The sequence below is a fragment of the Mobula hypostoma genome, chromosome Y (genome assembly GCF_963921235.1).
Source record: "Mobula hypostoma chromosome Y, sMobHyp1.1, whole genome shotgun sequence".
Lineage (NCBI taxonomy): Eukaryota > Metazoa > Chordata > Chondrichthyes > Myliobatiformes > Myliobatidae > Mobula > Mobula hypostoma.
The window spans coordinates 5656282-5676560 of record NC_086130.1 but is presented as its reverse complement, the minus strand read 5'-3'; the positions used below and the strand labels follow the sequence as shown (position 1 = coordinate 5676560).

The following is a 20279-nucleotide window of genomic DNA, read 5'->3' as shown; positions in this document are numbered from 1 at the left end:
GCTACAGTGTTAAACTGACTCTGTGGCTCTAAACTCCCTGTTGAGGATTTTGCAGCTCAAGCTCTGTGTGTTATTTGTTTACTTTTTTTTTACATGACTTGTTTTTTTCACAATGGGTGTTTAACAGTTTTAGCTGAGTGGATTTAAAAATGTTTTTATTGTGTTTCTGTTTCATGGCTGCTTGTAAGAAGTCTAATCTCAAAGTTATATATTATACAACATATAGTATGAGGTTGTATATACAGGTGTTCCCAGCTTTTCGAACGTTTGCTTTACGACACATCGCTGTTACGAAAGATCTACATTAGTTACCTGTTTTCGCTAACAGAAAATGTTTTCACTGTTACGAAAAAAGGCAGCACGCGTCCCAAGCAGCCAAGCCCCTCCCCTGGAACTGCATTCTAGCCGGAACTGCTTAAACACATGCCTGTGAGCAGCAGTTAGCAAGATGAGTTCCAAGGTATCTGAAAAGCCTGAAAGAGCTCGTAAGGGTGTTACACTTAACCTAAAACTAGACATAATTAAGCGTTTCGACATAGAAGATGATGACCTGCCTGCCCTGATGTAAACAGACGACGATGAGATGACACCCCAGTGTCCCATAACCCCAACCCCCCGGCCGCGGAGAATGCAGCGGTAGCCAGGACACACCCAGCACATCGTTAAGAAAAAAAGTCAAAATAAACAAGCAATTAGGTGCCTCCTGGCACGTAAATGTTAGCCCAGATTGAAGTGATTGCTGATTGCGTCGCCTCTGACCCGGGCCAACATTTACGTGTCGGGCGGCACCTAATTAATTAGCTTGTTTATTTCAGCTTTTTTCTTTAAGATGTGCTGGGTGCGTCCCGGCTACCGCTGTACCACTGCATTCTCCATGGATCGGTACTGGTTTGCTGCCCAGAGGTTGGGACCACTGCACCATCCCAACCTCTGACGATTCAGCCTAACACACCATCATCAGTCGGTAAGTGATACTACACTGTACATACACTATTTCTACTATAATAGGCTGTGTATTTTTATGTGTTATTTGGTATGATTTGGCAGCTTCATAGCTTAAAGGTTACTGGTGTTTCTGCCCAGAGCGCTTGCATGAGATTTTCACTAAGGTGGACAGTTCAGCAATGATTGTAGAAAAGTGTTTCTACTTTATATAGGCTGTGTATTTATCATATCATTCCTGCTTTTACTATATGTTTTAGGTTTTATGTGTTATTTGGCATGATTTGGTAGGTTATTTTTAGGTCTGCCAATGCTCACAAATTTTTCCCATATAAATAAATGGTAACTGCTTCTTCGCTTTACGACATTCCGGCTTACGAACCGTTTCATAGGAACGGTCTACCTTCGAGATTGTGGGGAAACCTGTACATACAACACTGTACAAAAGTCTTAGGTATATATAGCAAAAATAAGAAGGTAGTTGGGAAGAGAAATAAGAGAATTTGGGTTTGTATTAGCTCAGTGATATTAAGTGTTAATTGGTAACTGGAAGGGCACAATATACAGTACTGTGCAAAAGTCTTAGGTACCTTGGCATATATGCACAGTACAGTACTTTGATCATCAATGTACTTCGGTCTTTGAAGTTGAACGACATAAAAAAATAATCAATGGTAAATTTATTAAGATCAAGAGCCATATACTTTCTTTATGCATCACCTCCCTGAATACTAACAAATCCTTTCATAGATATTTTTGTTTTAATAATGTGAAAGAATCAACACAGTGGAAAGGAAAAAATCAATACAGTCAAGTTTAGCTTATTTGGTGGGTATTTTAGAAAAATCAATTATAACTGGCAATCAAACACTTGATTCCAGCAGTAAATACTGCATGTTTTTATTGTTAAATGTTAAAATACTGAAGAACTATGTATGTAAATTTTTAAAGGATCACTCTGTCACTTGTGAAGACCAATACTCACAACCAAATAATGTAAAAAAACATTCTTTAGAGACAAGGTGATTAATTACTTTTACACAAATCAGCACTTTTTGCTTGCTCTGAGGCATGAAGGACCAGAAGGACCTCCAACCTCCAACAGTAAACTCATGTTCTATGTGTTACGTACCCCGTAACTGGGTTGCCAAACCAGCAGAAATGGATCACTCAGTTGGAGTCTGGAGTACTAGAACTAAGGAAGTTTTATTAAAGAAACAAGCAACACAGTAATCGAAAGGATAATAAATGCAACAGTTCAGCGATTATAAACACACATGTGCACAGAATTAAGATAACAGCATCAATCAAGCTCTATCGTTGTCTAGGGGTAAATGACCAAATTTCAAAGTGACCCAAAGTTCAGTCCAGTTTAGTAGTTCAGTTTGCAGTAATCGTTGCCATGGCGATGGACAACGTGGGGGGAGAGAGAGAGAGAGAACAGGAACAACTGATCATTCAGACACGGCTTCACTCACAGACCGGCGATTTTGGGCAGGTCCTTGGTGATGTCACCTGAGGTCACCGACTGTGACCCCTCCTCCAGATGCGGTCGATCCTCTGTAGTGAACCCGGCACCCAGGCAAGGGTGGACACACACCGGGTTCCCGCTGATCGTACCTTTCCACCCTGGCCGTTGTCTGGTACTTCCCACCGACTCGTGAGAAGCGTACCGCTTCCAGGGTCTCGTTACCTCGGGTGGCGTGTGTGCTGCCTTAGCGAACCTGTCCCTTTTTATCCCCCTGCTGGGGCATCGCCTGTCCATCACTTCAAACAGTTCAGGGTTCAAAGGGGGAGCCGCTCCAGACAGCTCTCTCTCCCACGTCCCTTCATTACACATCTCCAGACGCTGCTCCATTGTTCCTTATCTCTCCTTCCCCTGAGGGCAGGTGGCAGACCAACTGCTGATGCCACTGATGCTAACCCAGGCCAGCAAACATCTTAATTTTATGTGTATTCTCGTCACACTTCCCCCCTTTAAGGATTTTTACCGGGAGGTAAAAATTACAAACATGAATACATTATTTGATACATACACAAATATACATCTTTAACAGCTAGTTGGCTAACACAGCGAGTTTGAAGCTGTCAACACCTTGACAGACAGTCATCACATTTTCTGTTCCTTTTACACATGTTATTAATAATCCCTTAGACCAGGCTCCAACTCAGCAAACTTCATAGTGGCCAAAAACACTGATGAATTGCGACCAATGTAACCTCTCATTTGGTTTTGTCCCGGACCACAATAACAAGGGTCGCCCCATTCTGACTCAGTTTTCTCTCACAAGGGCTTAGTAGAAGGGGGACGGGTATTGACCGCAGAGTTATTGCAAAACTTCCTGCAGTACCCCACCATCTCCAAGAGCCTTCTGAGGGCCCTCTTGTCTGTCGGGGTTGGGAGGTCAGCGATAGCCTGCACTGTAGCTTGCATTGCTGCCAGCTGCCCCTGTGTCACCACAATTCCCAGGTAAGTGACCCTCGTGTGGCCGAATTCATTTTTTTCAAGGTTCACTATCAAGCTGGCTTCAGACAGCCGTATTAAATTGCCAATACACACCTCTGTGTTCATCAGCCCTTTAGTCACTGAATTACTCATTATATATCGGTGTTCTTTACTAGGCTGCCCTATTGTAACAGACATCACCCAACGTCCCAGTTCTTTGCATTTCCTCGGGACAATCAAACACACGGGTGCGAGTCGTTTAATTACTTCTAAAGATTCGCTTTGTTCAGGGATTAAGGGAGAGACCTTATCAGTAGACCTGGCCAAAACAATAGCCTTCTCCCATCTGACCGATCCCATCCTAATCTTTTCAAAATGGTTTTTTCCTCTTATCAGGGGGCCCCTAGCTTCATTGATTTCCACGCTAACACCGACTAGGTTTGTTAGCATATCAAAAGCCGGTGACCGTCTCAGTTCGCGTCGGTCATGATCAATAACATTTTTCCCCCTGGGCAGCCGGTAAATCTCTTTCACGATTCCACCAACTGTTTCCTCCAGCACCGCAAAATGTCCACCGGGGGGTACCTCGTGGGCCGTGTTAAAAACCTCATCCCCATAACTCTTTTCCACCACCCCCCATTCCTCATCTGCGGGTACTGTCCTTGATTTCCCTTTCTTCCTTAGCACTTCCTCATCCGCACAATAGCCTACTAGTTCCCTTGTCAAGGCTGTGTCAGAGAGAGCTGTCTCTGCCACAACCATCAGCCCCTCGTCTCGCTCCTGTGTCTGCACAAATTCTTTCCTGGATACTGCTACGTCTGTCCCAGCTCCCTCACTACCTCTTGTCTCACTACACCCCGTCTCATACAAGGTTGGCAGAAATGTTTCAGCTAAATTTATGTCGGCCTCTGCAGCTTTCCTCGCCATCCGCCGAGTTACTGCGCAAACGGGATAAACCTGCGAGTCCACGGGCGGGGCCTCCATGCTGGCAGGCTGACTTGTCAGCCTCACGGCAGGGAACACAATTCCTCTGGCGATGTCATTACCGAGCAAGACTTCCACGTCTTTCATCGGTAATTCGGACCTCACCCCGACCGTGACCAGTCCAGAGACCAGGTTGCTCTATAAGTGTATCTGGTGCAAAGGGACTGACTCTGTCCCTTCCACAACACCTTTGACCTCTACCTCCCCAGTCTGGGTCTCTGAGCTAAACTCTAATACACTCTTCAGTATTAGTGACTGACACGCTCCCGTGTCTCTCCAGATCCGCACTGGAACTGGTTTTAACCTCTCCTTCACTGACACCAGTCCGGCCGAGATAAACCTCTCGCGCCCTTCCTGGACTTTTTCAGACCTGTCCTTCCCTAGCGATTCGCTTAACAGCTCGATACAGCCATTCAAAATTTCCGCTTTTCCTTTCCCCGTCTCCTTCCTTGGGGCAAAGCACCTGGACGCAAAGTGTCCGGCTTTCCCACAATTATAACAGACGACCCCAGGAGACTTCCTACCAGACTGCTCCCGGTCTACCTTATCCTTTTCACTAGTCCCTGGCTTACTTTCTGACTTTTCCAGCGGACTCTCCCCGCCGTCCTGACTACCCTTCTGGTAGCCTTTACTCGGGGCAAACTTCATTTTATGCGTCAACGCATACTCATCCGCTAACTTAGCAGTTGCGGCTAACGTGGCTGCCTCTTTCTCATCGAGGTAGGGTCTCATACCCTCAGGGACACAACCTTTAAACTGCTCAATCAGAATCAGCTGCAGCAGTCTGTCATAATCCCCCTCTACCCCCTTCGAGGTGCACCAACGCTCACAATATGTTTGCATCTCACGAGCAAACTCCAAATACGTGCGGTCCCACTGCTTCCTCGCATTCCGGAACCTCTGCCGGTATGCCTCCGGGACCAACTCATAAATCCTGAGGATGGCCTCTTTCACCACCTCATACCTCTGGGCATCTTCCGCGGACAAAGCGGAGTAAGCTTCTTGGGCCTTCCCTTTCAGTACACTCTGAAGTAAAACAACCCACTTATCCCTCGGCCAGTCCTGACTTATAGCCACTTTTTCGAAGTGGAGAAAGTACCGATCCACGTCGGTATCGTCAAATGGGGGAACCAGCCTAACCTCCTGGGTCGCCCGGAACCCTCCACCTTGGTTCGGCACGAGCCCCTGCTCGGCCCTTATCTTTAACTTCTCCAGCTCAAATTCCCTTTCCCTCTGTTTCCCTCTCTCTTCTCGCTCCCATTGCCTCTCTTTCTCCTCTCTCTCTAACTGTCTCTCTCTCTCTTTCTCTTCTCTCTCCAACTGCCGTACCCGGAACTCGTGCTCGAGTCTCAGTTTTTCAAGCTGTACCTGTACCGTGTCTGTAGCAGGTTTTTCAATAGACACCACCCCCAGCTCACCTTGGGGAAACACACCTTTAGATACATAGTGCTCTACAATAGCTCTGTGTATCTCCTCTCTCCTCATTGTCGACTTCACTTTGGCAAGATTCAACCGTTTGGCCACAGCTATCAATTCCGATTTCCTGGCATCCTCTAATGCCTCCAAGGTCCGCGCCTTTATAAATTCCTCAGCCTCCATTTCTGCTGTTTGTCTTTTCTTTCTTTCGGGAATTTTAACCCAATCAATTTACTCCGTCCCAAATTTAGCATTCAAAATCGCGGACGAGAACCCCACTTATGTTACGTACCCTGTAACTGGGTTGCCAAACCAGCAGAAATGGATCACTCAGTTGGAGTCTGGAGTACTAGAACTGAGAAAGTTTTATTAAAGAAACAAGCAACACAGTAATCGAAAGGATAATAAATGCAACAGTTCAGCGATTATAAACACAGATGTGCACAGAATTAAGATAACAGCATCAATCAAGCTCTATCGTTGTCTAGGGGTAAATGACCAAATTTCAAAGTGACCCAAAGTTCAGTCCAGTTTAGTAGTTCAGTTCGCAGTAATCGTTGCCACGGCGATGGACAACGTGGGGGGAGAGAGAGAGAGAGAACAGGAACAACTGATCATTCAGACACGGCTTCACTCACAGACCGGCGATTTTGGGCAGGTCCTTGGTGATGTCACCTGAGGTCACCGACTGTGACCCCTCCTCCAGATGCGGTCGATCCTCTGTAGTGAACCCGGCACCCAGGCAAGGGCGGACACACACCGGGTTCCCGCTGATCGTACCTTTCCACCCTGGCCGTTGTCTGGTACTTCTCACCCACTCATGAGAGGCGCACTGCTTCCAGGGTCTCGTTACCTCGGGTGGCGTGTGTCTGTGTCTTAGCGAAACTGTCCCTTTTTATCCCCCTGCTGGGGCATCGCCTGTCCATCACTTCAAACAGTTCAGGGTTCAAAGGGGGAGCCACTCCAGACAGCTCTCACTCCCCCGTTCCTTCATTACACATCTCCAGACGCTGCTCCATTGTTCCTTATCTCTCCTTCCCCTGAGGGCAGGTGGCAGACCACTTGCTGATGTCACTGATGCTAACCTAGGCCAGCAAACATCTTAATTTTATGTGTATTCTCGTCACATATGAAAGACCAAACAGGCTGATTTGCTAAAACCCAGCTGGCTTAGTTCAGGCTAGGAGATTTCAGGAAGAGAAAACAAGAGGTCCATGAACCGGTCTTCATTGGAGGATAGAGATGAACAGCATCAGCAACTTTATATTCCTATATGTTATTATTTTGAAAGACTGTTTTGAGCCCAGCATGGAAATGCAATTATGAAGAAATTACAGCTGTGCTTCCACTTCCTTAGAAGTTTGTGAAGATTGGGCACGACATCTAAAATGCTGACAGACTTCTACGTGGTGGAGAGTATATTGGCTGGTTGCATCACAGCAAGACATGGAAACACCAATGCCCTTGATCAGAAAATCCTACGAAAAATGGTAGATATGGCCTAGTCCATCATATGTAAAGCCCTTCCCTCCATTCAGAACACCTGTATGGAAAGCTTTCATAGGAAAGCTGTATCCATTATTGTATAGGTAAGTGTACGGTGGATGGGTAGGTGTCTGGGTATGAAAATTGGCATGGCAGGGAAATGGTTAATAATTAGGAATTTGTGGGCCTGTTATGTTGTTGGGCAGATTGAACTTGATAGCAGATAAGGGGAGAACAATATGTGACTCTGGTCTACCTGATACCATGTCCGAGAGCAAGCAAAAAGTGCTGATTTGTGTAAAAGTAATTAATCACCTTCTCTCTGAAGAGTTTTTTTTTACATTGTTTGGTTGTGAGATTAATAGGTTACATTGTCCCTGAGGGGGCAAAGGCCGGTTGTTACAGGTTACCCGACCTTGGGACTTGCAGGTATGGAGGATGTATGTTGGCTTAACACGTGGCCAGGACTTGGAATTGGCCCAAGCTGGGGTCATGTACATGTTGGATTGGATGCCTAGCCCCTTCCGGCTGGACTGGGAGGTGGTGATTGACCTATAAAGGTGTGCAAGTTCTTTCTTGAGCACACCACTTGCCTGGATCCCACCTTCAGGCTAAGCAGCTGAACCGGTGTCAAGGACCTCCACCCCAGCCTGTCAACTGTCAATCGCCTGCTTCAGGGACCACGCAGACGTTGCTAAGTATACTTGGTGGTGTAGACCACTAGGAGTTGCTTAAGTTAGCCCTACCTATTAGTGGTGTAGGTAGTGTATAATAGAAAGCATTTCTCACTACTCTCTATTTTCTTCTCTGTATTAACAATAAAGTGAGTCTCAGAGGAACTATCGAGTCTGGGTCCATTTGTTCAAGCGAAACCAAATAGTTGCAGCATCCACCCCTCACGGTTATTCTTACTGGGTATCAGTTTTGTGGAACAATCATCTAGGACCCCCACCACCCAGGTCATGTTTTCTTCTTACAGTTGTCATCAGGAAAAAAGTACAGAAGTCTCAAGACTCACATCGCCAGGTTCAGTTATTACCCCTCAAATAATAGGCTCCTGAACCAAGGGGATAACTTCACTCAACTTAGAACACAGAAAATAGAAAACCTACAGCACAATACAGGCCCTTCAGTGCACAAAGTTGTGCTGAACATGCCCCTACCTTAGAAATTACTAGGCTTACCTATAGCCCTCTATTTCACTAAACTCCATGTACCTATTTAAATGACTCTTAAAAGACCCTATCATATCCGCCTCCACCACCGTTGCTGGCAGCCCATTTCACACACTCACCACTCTCTGAGTAAAAAACTTACCCCGACCTCTCCTCTGTACCTGCTCTCCTGGACCTTAAACCTGTGTCCTCTAGTGGCAATCATTGCAGCCCTGGGAAAAAGCCTCTGACTATCCACACAATCAATGCCTCTCATCATCTTATACACCTCTATCAGGTCATCTCTCATCCTCCGTCGCTCCAAGGAGAAAAGGCCGAGTTCACTCAACCTATTCTCATAAGGCAGGAATCCCCAACCTTTTTTGCACCACAGACCGGTTTAATATTGACAATATTCTTGCGGACCAGCTGACCGGGGGGGTGGGAGGGTGTTCAAGTAGGGTTGAACTCACCTCAACATGTCTTTTACAGTTAGGGTTGCCAACTTTCTCACTCCCAAATAAGGGACAAAAGTAGGAGTCAAATTCCGGGACACTTTACCCCAGAAAAGACTACCCTGACCATGAAGCCTTGGCGGGCACCTGTGTGCGCATGCGTGACGTGCGTATATGATATGCATATGCGCGTACATGCCGATTTTTTCCCCCACAAATCAATTTTGCCTTCATCTTCCTGACTATACTGTACATACATTATTTCTACTTTATATCGGCTGTGTATTTATCATATCATTCCTGCTTTTACTATATGTTAGTGTTATTTTAGGTTTTATGTGTTATTTGGTATGATTTGTTAGGTTATTTTTTGGGTCTGGGAATGCTCAAAAATTTTTCCCATATAAATTAATGGTAATTGCTTCTTCGCTTCACGCTATTTTGGCACGAAAGGTTTCACAGGAACGCTCTTCCTTAGCGGGGGAAATATGAGTCAAGGGCGGTTTCATATGGGACAAACCAATTTAGCCCAAGATACTGGATGTCTCGGCAAATACGAGACAGCTGGCAACCATATGTTCAAGTTCAACAGTGCGTAACAGGGAATGAGGAAAGGTACAGCTGACTCATATTGTTTCCTCACGGCCCGGTAGCACATGCTTTAGCACATGATGCTTGGGGACTGCTGTCATAAGGCATGCTCCCCAATCCAGGCAACATCCCCTTGTAAATCTCCTCTGCACCCTTTCTATGGCTTCCACATCCTTCCTGTAGTGAGCACAGTACTCCAAGTGAGGTCTGACCAGGGTCCTATATAGCTGCAACATTACCTCTTGTCTCTTAAATTCAATTCCACGATTGATGAAGGCCATGATGAAGGCCAATACACTGTATCCCTTCTTAACCACTGCACTTGCCTCCTCACTGAACTGGTCCCTTAACCTATGGATTCACTCTTCGTGACTCTTCATCTCATGCTCTTGATATTTATCGCTTATTTATTTATTATTATTTTTACTTTCTTTGTCTGTTTATATTTGCACAGCGTGTTATCTGTTGCACATTGGTTGAAAGAATAAAATGATGCAGTCTTCCATTGATTCTATTGTGTTTCTTGGAATTATCAAGTATGCCTGGAAGAAATGAATTTCTATTCATAAAACCTTCTTGAAAAAAGCTCCCCTTTTAATCCCCCCTGAAGGAAGGCAGTTTTTAAAAAAACTTCTTCGAGTGCAAGAAGGGCGAGACTGTGCAGGCGCATGACGTAGACAGGACAGCGTGGAGAGTTTAAAAAAGAGACTACCCTATACAGCGGGCAGCGGAATGAGCGGTAACAGAGTGTAGGGCTTTGGCTTCAATGGGCTTCGGCGGTAAATGGGAAGAGGCGAGAGCGAAGCACCAACTCTATTTTTTTCTCCCCACCCCTTCCCCCTTCGCGAATCTGCCCAGACAGACAGGAACAGCAGGGCTCTCACAGCTAACAGTACAAGCTAATGGTTTAAAAAGTTCATCTGTTTGGCGAGGTAAGTGGGTGAGTAGACGTATTTTTCCTGTTTCATTCCTGTAGAATTAGATAGCATGCCTGCAGGGTTAGTGCTTTGTTCAGGGTGTCAGATGTGGGAATCCTGGGAGACCTCCAGCCTCCCCGATGGCCACATCTGCGCCAGGTGCACCGAGATGCAGCTCCTCAGAGACCGTGTTAGGAATCTGGAGCTGCAGCTTGATGACCTACTGCTTATCAGGGGAAGTGACAGAAACTACAGGGAGGTAGTTATCCCTAGGCTACAGGGGTCAGAAAACTGGGTCACTGTCAAGACAGGGAAAGGAAATGCCCAGATAGTGGAGAGCACACTTGTGGCTGTCCCACTCAGCAAAAAGATCTCGTTCTGGATGCTGTTGAGGGGAATGACCTGACAGGGGACACCCACGGTGACCGGGTCTCTGGCACTGAGCCTGGTGCTGTTGTGCAGGATAGAAGGAGGGAGAAGAGGAATGCGGTAGTCATAGGGAATTCCATAGTCAGGGGAACAGACAGGAGATTCTGTGAGCCTGATAGAGATACCCGCATGGTGCGCTGCCTCCCAGGGGCCAGGGTACGGGATGTCTCGGATCGGGTCCTGAATATTCTGAATGGGGAGGGTGAGCAGCCAGTTGTCTTGGTACATGTTGGTACCAATGACATAGATAGGACAAAGGAGGAGGTCCTGAAGAGAGATTTCCAGGAGTTAGGAAGGAAGCTGAGAAGCAGGACCTCCAGGGTAGTAATTTTGGGATTGCTACCTGTGCCACTTGCTAGCAAGGGAAAGAAGAATCAGGCAGATGAATGCGTGGCTGAGAGACTGGTGCAGGGGGCAGGGCTTCAGATTCTTGGATAATTGGGATCTCTTCTGGGGGAAGTATGACCTGTTCAAAAAGGACAGGTTACACCTGAACCCGAAAGGGACCAATATCCTGGTGGGAAAGTTTAATAGAGCTATTAGGGAGGATTTAAACTAATTTGGCAGGGGGATGGGAATCGGAATAACAGTCAGAGGAAGGGGAAAACAGAAATAAATCTAAGATAGTGAGCAGTAAAGATTTCAGGAAAGACAGGCAGGTGATGGGGCAAATTTGTAGCCAGTGGGATGAGTTGCAGTGCAATAAAGTTGCAGTGAAATCAAAGCGAAAAATACCAAATACTGCTCTTAAGATGTTATACTTAAATGCACGTAGCATAAGGAATAAGGTGGATGGTCTTGTCATACAGCTACAAATCGGCAGGTATGATATCGTGGCCATCACTGAGACCTAACTAAAGGATGCATGACTCTGGAAGCTGAACATCCATGGTGTATCAGAAGGATAGGAAGGCAGGCAGAGGGGGAGGCGTGGCTTTATTGGTAAGAAATGATATTAAATCATTAGAAAGAGGTAATATAGGATCAGAAGGTGCAGAATCTTTATGGATTGAGCTCAGAAATCACAGGGGTAAAAGGACCCTGATGGCAGTTATTTATAGGCCTCCAAACAGCTGCAGGGATGTGGACTACAAATTACAACAGGAAATAGAAAAGGCTTGTCAGAAGGGCAGTGTTATGATAATTGTGGGGGATTTTAACATGTGAGTGGATTGGGAAAATCAGGACGGCACTGGATCTCAAGAGAGAGAATTTGTGGAATGTCTGCGAGATGGCTTTTTAGAATAGCTTGTTGTTGAGCCCACTAGGGGATCGGCTGTACTGGATTGGGTATTGCGTAATGAACTGGAGATGATTAGAGAGATTGAGGTGAAGGAACCCTTAGGAGACAGTGATCATAACATGATTGAGTTCACTGTGAAATTTGAAAAAGAGAAGCCAAAATCTGATGTGTGGGTATTTCAGTGGAGTAAAGGAAATTACATGGCATGAGAGAGGAACTGGCCAAAGTTGACCAGAAAGGGACACTGGCCGGAAATACGGCAGAGCAGCAGTGGCTGGAGTTTATGCGAGAAGTGAGGAAGGTGCAAGACAGGTATATTCCAAAAAAGAAGAAATTTTTGAATGGAAAAAGGATGCAACCGTGGTTGACAAGAGAAGTCAAAGCCAAAGTTAAAGCAAAGGAGAGGGCATACAAAGAAGCAAAAATTAGTGGGAAGACAGAGGATTGGGAAGTTTTTAAAACCTTACAAAAGCAAACTAAGAAGGTCATTAAGAGGGAAAAGATTAACTATGAAAAGCTAGCAAATAATATCAAAGAGGATACTAAAAGCTTTTTCAAGTATATGAAGAGTAAAAGACAGGTAAGAGTAGATATAGGACCAATAGAAAATGATGCTGGAGAAATTGTACTGGGAGATAAGGAGATGGTGGAGGAACTGAACAAGTATTTTGCATCAGTCTTCACTGAGGAAGACATCAGAAGTATACCAGACACTCAAGGGTGGCAAGGAAGAGAAGTGTGCGCAGTCACAATTATGACAGAGAAAGTACTCAGGAAGCTGAATAGTCTAAAGGCAGATAAATCTCCTGGACCAGATGGAATGCACCCTCGTGTTCTGAAGGAAGTAGCTGTGGAGATTGCGGAGGCATTAGCGATGATCTTTCAAAAGTCGATCGATTCTGGCCTGGTTCCGGAAGACTGGAAGATTGCAAATGTCACTCTGCTATTTAAGAAGGGGGCAAGGAAGCAAAAAGGAAATTATAGACCTGTTAGCTTGACATCGGTAGTTGGGAAGTTGTTGGAGTCGATGGTCAAAGATGAAGTTACAGAGTACCTGGAGGCATATGACAAGATAGGCAGAACTCAGCATGGATTCCTTAAAGGAAAATCCCGCCTGACAAACCTATTACAATTTTTTGAGGAAATTACCAGTAGGTTAGACAAGGGAGATGCAGTGGATGTTGTATATTTGGATTTTCAGAAGGCCTTTGACAAGGTGCCACACATGAGGCTACTTAACAAGATAAGAGCCCATGGAATTACAGGAAAGTTACATACGTGGATAGAGCGTTGGCTGATTGGCAGGAAACAGTGAGTGGGAATAAAGGGATCCTATTCTGGTTGGCCGCTGGTTGCCAGTGGTGTTCCACAGAGGTCCATGTTGGGGCCGCTTCTTTTTACGTTGTACATCAACGATTTGGATTATGGAATAGATGGCTTTGTGGCTAAGTTTGTTGACAATACGAAGATAGGTGGAGGGGCCGGTAGTGCTGAGGAAATGGAGAGTCTGCAGAGAGATTTGGATAGATTGGAAGAATGGGCAAAGTGGCAAATGAAATACAATGTTGGAAAGTGTATGGTTATGCACTTTGGAGAAGAAATAAACGGGCAGACTATTATGTAAATGGGGAAAGAATTCAAAGTTCTGAGATGCAACGGGACTTGGGAGTCCTTGTACAGGATACCCTTAAGGTTAACCTCCAGGTTGGGTCGGTAGTGAAGAAGGCGAATGCAATGTTGGCATTCATTTCTAGAGGAATAGAGTATAGGAGCAGGGATGTGATGTTGAGGCTTTATAAGGTGCTGGTGAAACCTCACTTGGAGTACTGTGGGCAGTTTTGGTCTCCTTATTTAAGAAAGGATGTGCTGACGTTGGAGAGGGTACAGAGAAGATTCACTAGAATGATTCTGGGAATGAGAGGGTTAACATATGAGGAACGTTTGTCCGCTCTTGGACTGCATTCCTTGGAGCTCAGAAGAACGAGGGGGGTCCGCATAGAATCATTTCGAATGTTGAAAGGCATGGACAGAGTGGATGTAGCAGAGTTGTTTCCCATGATGGGAGAGTCTAGTACGAGAGGGCATGACTTAAGGATTGAAGGGCGCCCATTCAGAACAGAAATGCGAAGAGATTTTTTCAGTCAGAGGGTGGTGAATCTACGGAATTTGTCGCCGTGGGCAGCAGTGGAGGGCAAGTCATTGGGTGTATTTAAGGCAGAGATTGATAGGTATCCGAGTAGCCAGAGCATCAAAGGTTATGGTGAGAAGGCGGGGGAGTGGGACTAAATGGGAGAATGGATCAGCTCATGATAAAATGGCGGAGCAGACTCGATGGGACGAATGACCGACTCCTGCTCCTTTGTCTTATGGTCTTAACCCAACCAATACAATTTTATGCTCATAATTAATGGTAACCATACAGAATATTCAATTTTCTTTCAGACTGTATGTACAGTTTTCAAAATGATCCTCCAGACTACTGATTAAGTACTCATACACTGATCAGTGTTATGGTGGCTGTAAATAAAAATAAAGAAAAGAAAATGGAAATAGGAAGCAATAGCAAAGGTGTGTCCAATTGCATGTAGAAATCTATAATGTTCTGCCACTGCTGATTCTCCAGGTAACCCAAATGGATAACCTCCTACACTGCTTGGTACAGGTTTCCACTGTGTGTCCTGTTTGGGCAATATATGCTGCTCTGCACTCACATGGAATCCTGTAAATTGACCCAGATAAGCCGTGACTTGAGTTTCCTTACGGGATTGGGAATGGTATTAATCTGGTATTTCTTTTGGATCTTGGCGATCCTTCCAGAATTGTGGAAATATAGGAAGGCAGGCAGTAGCGATGGGTTCCTCCTTGGTGTTAGGTTTCCTAGTTTATCCATCAGCCCTTTTAAAGACCCAATTGACTTCCTTCCTTAGCCATTCTGTAGGAAAAGTGGCCAGTGGGTGAGTGGGCCAGTGAAGGAGTGGAGCTTGGAGGCTCTGACTCGAGAGATTCTGGCAGTTTTGGCAGTTGTTTCTGTGCAATCAAGTCAATCAAGATTTGAACAGATCAGCAGGAAGCCGGTAATTAGACAATCAAGATTTGAATAGCTCAGACTCAGCAGAAAGCAGCTGATTGGGCAATCGAGGTCAGGTGACCAAGCATTTTGAAAAGCTCAAACAGATAAATAGAGGGATAGCTCAAGCAAAGCGGCCTGTGAAGGAGTGGGCCAGTGAAGGAGTGGAGCTTTGAGGCTTTGACTCGAGAGGCTTCGACGAGAAGAGGCGGAGGTCAAGCTAGCTTGCAGTTAGCCTTTACAATGACTCCTGAGACAGTGATGTGCCTCTCATGTGAGATGTGGCAGCCTTGAGGGAACGCCCCTCTCCCGCAGAGTCACATCTGCCAGAAATTCATACGGCTGGGTGATCTGGAAGACCGTGTGAGGAATCTGGAGCGGCAGCTGGATGACCTTCGACTCATAAGGGAGAATGAGGCAGTCATAGATGAGAGCTACAGGGAGGTAGTCACACCTAGGCTGTCGGAAGCAGGTCATTGGGTGACAGTCAGAGGGGGGAAAGCGAAGGTGAGCAGACAGGTAGTGCAGAGCACGCCTGTAGTCATTTCCCTGAATAATAAGATTACCATCCTGGATACTGTTGGCGGGGACAACCGACCAGGTGTAAGCCACAGTGGCAGGACCTCTGGCACTGAGTCTGACCTAGTGGTGCAGAAGCATGGGATGGAGGAGAGCTGTTGTCATTGGAGACTCTATAGTCAGGGGAGCAGAGAGGAGATTTTGTGGACGTGAGGACACCTGCATGATTTGTTACCTCCCAGGTGCCAGGGTCCAGGATGTCTCTGACTGGGTGCATAACATCCTGGTACGAGAGGGAAAGCAACCAGAAGTCGTGATACATGTTGGGACCAACGACATAGGCAGGAAGAGGGAGGAGGTCCTGAAGTGTGAGTTTCGGGAACTAGGCAGAAGGCTGAAGAACAGGACCTCAAGGGTGGCGTTCTCAGGATTGCTGCCAGTGCTACGTGACAGTGATGGTAAGAATTAGAGGAGATGGCAGTTGAATACGTGGCTGAGAAGTTGCTGCAGAGGGCAGGGTTTTAGATTTCTGGATCATTGGGATCTCTTCTGGGGAAGGTTGGACCTGTACAGTTTGGATGGCTTGCACCTGAGCTCGAGGGGGGGCAATATCCTTGTACGTAGGTTTGCTAGCACGGTTCTAGAGGGTTTAAAATAATTTGCAAGGGGGATGGGACCTGGAGCGATAAAGCAGTGAAAGAAGTACATGGAGTAAAGCTAGATCTAACATATAGAGAGGCTTTGAGGAAAGAGAAGCAGAATAAACGGTGTAAAGGTAGTAAGGTAGAAGGGCTGATGTGTGTGTACCTCAATGCAAGAAGCATCAGGAACAAAGGTGATGAACTGAGAGCTTGGATACATACATGGAATTATGATGTAGTGGCCATTACAGAGACTTGGCTGGCACCAGGGCAGGAATGGATTCTCAATATTCCTGGATTTCAGTGCTTTAAAAGGGATAGAGAGGGCGGAAAAGGGAAGCAGGGGTGGCATTACTGGTCAGGGATACTATTACAGCTACAGAAAGGGTGGGTAATGTAGCAGGATCCTCTTTTGAGTCAGTATGGGTGGAAGTCAGGAACAGGAAGGGAGCAGTTACTCTATTGGGGGTATTCTATAAGCAGCAGAAATACAGAGGAGTAGATTGGGAGGCAGATTTTGGAAAGGTGCAAAAATAACAGGGTTACAGGGTTGTTATCATGGGTGACTTTAATTTCCCTAATATTGATTGGCACCTGATTAGTTCCAAGGGTTTAGATGGGGCAGAGTCTGTTAAGTGTGTCCAGGACAGAATCCTGTCACAGTATGTGGACAGGCCAACTAGGGGGAAAGCCGTACTATATCTAGTACTAGGTAATGAACTGGGTCAGATCACAGATCTCTCAGTGGGTGAGCATCTGGGGGACAGTGACCACCGCTCCCTGGCCTTTAGCATTATCCTGGAAAAGGACAGAATCAGAGAGGACAGGAAAATGTTTAATTGGGGAAGGGCAAATTATGAGGCTATAAGGCTAGAACTTGCGGGTGTGAATTGGGATGATGTTTTAGCAGGGAAATTTACTATGGACATGTGGTCGATGTTTAGAGATCTCTTGCAGGTGGTTAGGGATACATTTGTCCCGGTGAGGATGATAAAGAATGGTAGAGTGAAGGAACCATGGGTGACAAGTGAGGTGGAAAATCTAGTCAGGTGGAAGAAGGCAGCATACATGAGATTTAGGAAGCAAGGATCAGATGGGTCTATTGAGGAATATAGGGAAGCAGGAAAGGAGCTTAAGAAGGGGCTGAGAAGAGCAAGAAGGGGGCATGAGAAGGTCTTGGCGAGTAGGGGAAAGGAAAACCCCAAGGCATTCTTCAATGATGTGAAGAACAAAAGGATGACAGGAGTGAAGGTAGGACCGATTAGAGATAAAGGTGGGAAGATGTGCCTGGAGGCTGTGGAGTTGAGCGAGGTCCTCAATGAATATTTCTCTTCGGTATTCACTAATGAGAGGGAACTTAATAATGCTGAGGACAATATGAGTGAGGGTGATGTTCTGGAGCATATTGATATTAAGGGAGAGGAGGTGTTGGAGCTGTTAAAATACATTAGGACGGATAAGTCCCAGGGGCCTGATGGAATATTCCCCAGGCTGCTCCATGAAGCGAGGGAAGAAATTGCTGAGCCTCAGGCTAGGATCTTTATGTGCTCGTTGTCCACGGGAATGGTACCGGAGGATTGGAGGGAGGCGAATGTTGTCCCCTAGTTCAAAAAAGGTAGTAGGGATAGTCCAGGTAATTATAGACCAGTGAGCCTTACGTCTGTGGTGGGAAAGCTGTTGGAAAAGATTCTTAGAGATAGGATATACGGGCATTTAGAGAATCGTGCTCTGATCAGGGACAGTCAGCATGGCTTTGTGAAGGGCAGATCGTGTCTAACAAACCTGATAGAGTTCTTTGAGGAGATGACCAGGCATGTAGATGAAGGTACTGCAGTGGATGTGATCTATATGGATTTTAGTAAGGCATTTGACAAGGTTCCACATGGTAGGCTTATTCAGAAAGTCAGAAGGCATGGGATCCAGGGAAGTTCGGTCAGGTGGATTTAGAATTGGCTTGCCTGCAGAAGGCAGAGGGTGGTGGTGGAGGGAGGACATTCAGATTGGAGGATTGTGACTAGTGGTGTCCCACAAGGATCTGTTTTGGGACCTTTACTTTTCGTGGTTTTTATTAACGAGCTGGACGTGGGGGTAGGAAGGTGGGTTGGCAAGTTTGCAGATGACACAAAGGTTGGTGGTGTTGTAGATAGTGTAGAGCAGGGGTTCCTAACCTTTTTTGCACTGTGGACCGGTTTAATATTGACAATATTCTGGCGGACTGGCCAACCCGGGGGGTAGTAGGGTTGTCAAAGGACAAGAGTAGCAGTCAAATACAGTGTGTTTACCCTGAGAAAGACTACAATGACCATGAAGCCTTGTGCGGACACCAGTGTGCATGCGTATACATGCCAATTTTTTTCCTACAGATCGTTTTTGGCGATTCTGTTCGGGGGGGTGTTGTTAATCACAATTGGAATATAGGTGATAAGTGGCTAATACACTCAATTTCGAATCTAAAAGGGTTTATCTAACGAATTTAATATTAAACACAGCACATATTTTCCTTGCATGAATATAGTGATAAGTTCATTATCAGGGGAGGACAGGGGAACTGGAAGTAAGTGTTAAACGAGCTTCCAGTAGAAGTGGTAGAGACAGGTTCGATATTATCATTTAAAGAATTGGATAGGTATATGGACAGGAAAGGAATGGAGGGTTATTGGCTGAGTGCAGGTCAGTGAGACTAGGTCAGAGTAGCGTTCTGCACGGACTAGACGGGCCCAGATCGCCTGTTACCATGCTGTAATTGTTATATGGTAATATAAGTCACTTATAAGTCAATAGCATCATAACATTTTAAGTAACATTTGGATATTAAACGCACAGCACATATTTTCCCTGTATGAAAGTATAAAATCATTGCAACACACCAATATCTGTGAATCAGTGGGAGCACTGGGCTTGTTTCCCTGCAACAACATGGTCATGGGAGACAGTGATACTTGAAGGGGGTTCCTTATGTCCAGTCTATTCCGCAGTTTAGTTTTCGTTGCATTCATTGCAGAAATATGTTGGAAATGGAAACAATGTTTTCAGTGCTTTCGTGGCTATCTCAGGATATTCAGCCTTGACTTTGATCCAGAATGCCAGTAGAAATGTTATATCAAACATACTTTTCAGCCCGCTGTCATTTGCAAGCTCGAGAAGTTGATCTCCTTCCCGCGCTGACATGGATGACGCGCGGGTAATGACCGCATGCGTAATGACTTCGCGTGCGTTCAAGCTCAACAGTGCGTGACAGGGAATGAGTAAAGGTGCAGCTGACTCATATCGCCAAATCATATCGTTCCCTCGTGGCCCAGTAGCACATGCTTTGCGGCCTGGTACCGGTCTACAGCCCGGTGGTTAGGGACCGCTGGTGTAGAGGATTGTCGAAGATTGCAGAGAGACATTGATAGGATGCAGAAGTGGCCTGAGAGGTAGCAGATGGAGTTCAACCCGGAGAAGTGTAAGGTGGTACACTTTGGAAGGGCAAACTCCAAGGCAGAGTACAAAGTAAATGGCAGGATACTTAGTAGTGTGGAGGAGCAGAGGGATCTGGGGGTACATGTCCACAAATCCCTGAAAGTTGCCTCACAGGTAGATAGGGTAGTTAAGAAAGCTTATGGGGTGTTAGCTTTCATAAGTCGAGGGATAGAGTTTAAGAGTCGCGATGTAAAGATGCAGCTCTATAAAACTCTGGTTAGAACACACTTGGAGTACTGTGTCCAGTTCTGGTCGCCTCACTATAGGAAGGATGTGGAAGCATTGGAAAGGGTACAGAGGAGATTTACCAGGATGTTGCCTGGTTTAGAGTGTATGCATTATGAACAGAGATTAAGGGAGCTAGGGCTTTACTCTTTGGAGGGAAGGGGGATGAGAGGAGACATATAGAGGTGTACAAGATAATAAGACGAATAGATAGAGTGGACAGCCAGCGCCTCTTCCCCAGGGCACCACTGCTCAATACAAGAGGACATGGCTTTAAGCTAAGGGGTGGGAAGTTCAAGGGGG

The 20279-nt window shown here is 45.9% G+C and overlaps 1 protein-coding gene across 1 annotated transcript in view; it reads right to left on the bottom strand.

Moving 5' to 3' along the window:
• LOC134341058 (serine/threonine-protein kinase SIK3-like) overlaps window positions 1–20279 on the bottom strand; it is a 410314-nt gene that overhangs the window by 300473 nt on the left and 89562 nt on the right. The window lies entirely within an intron of this gene.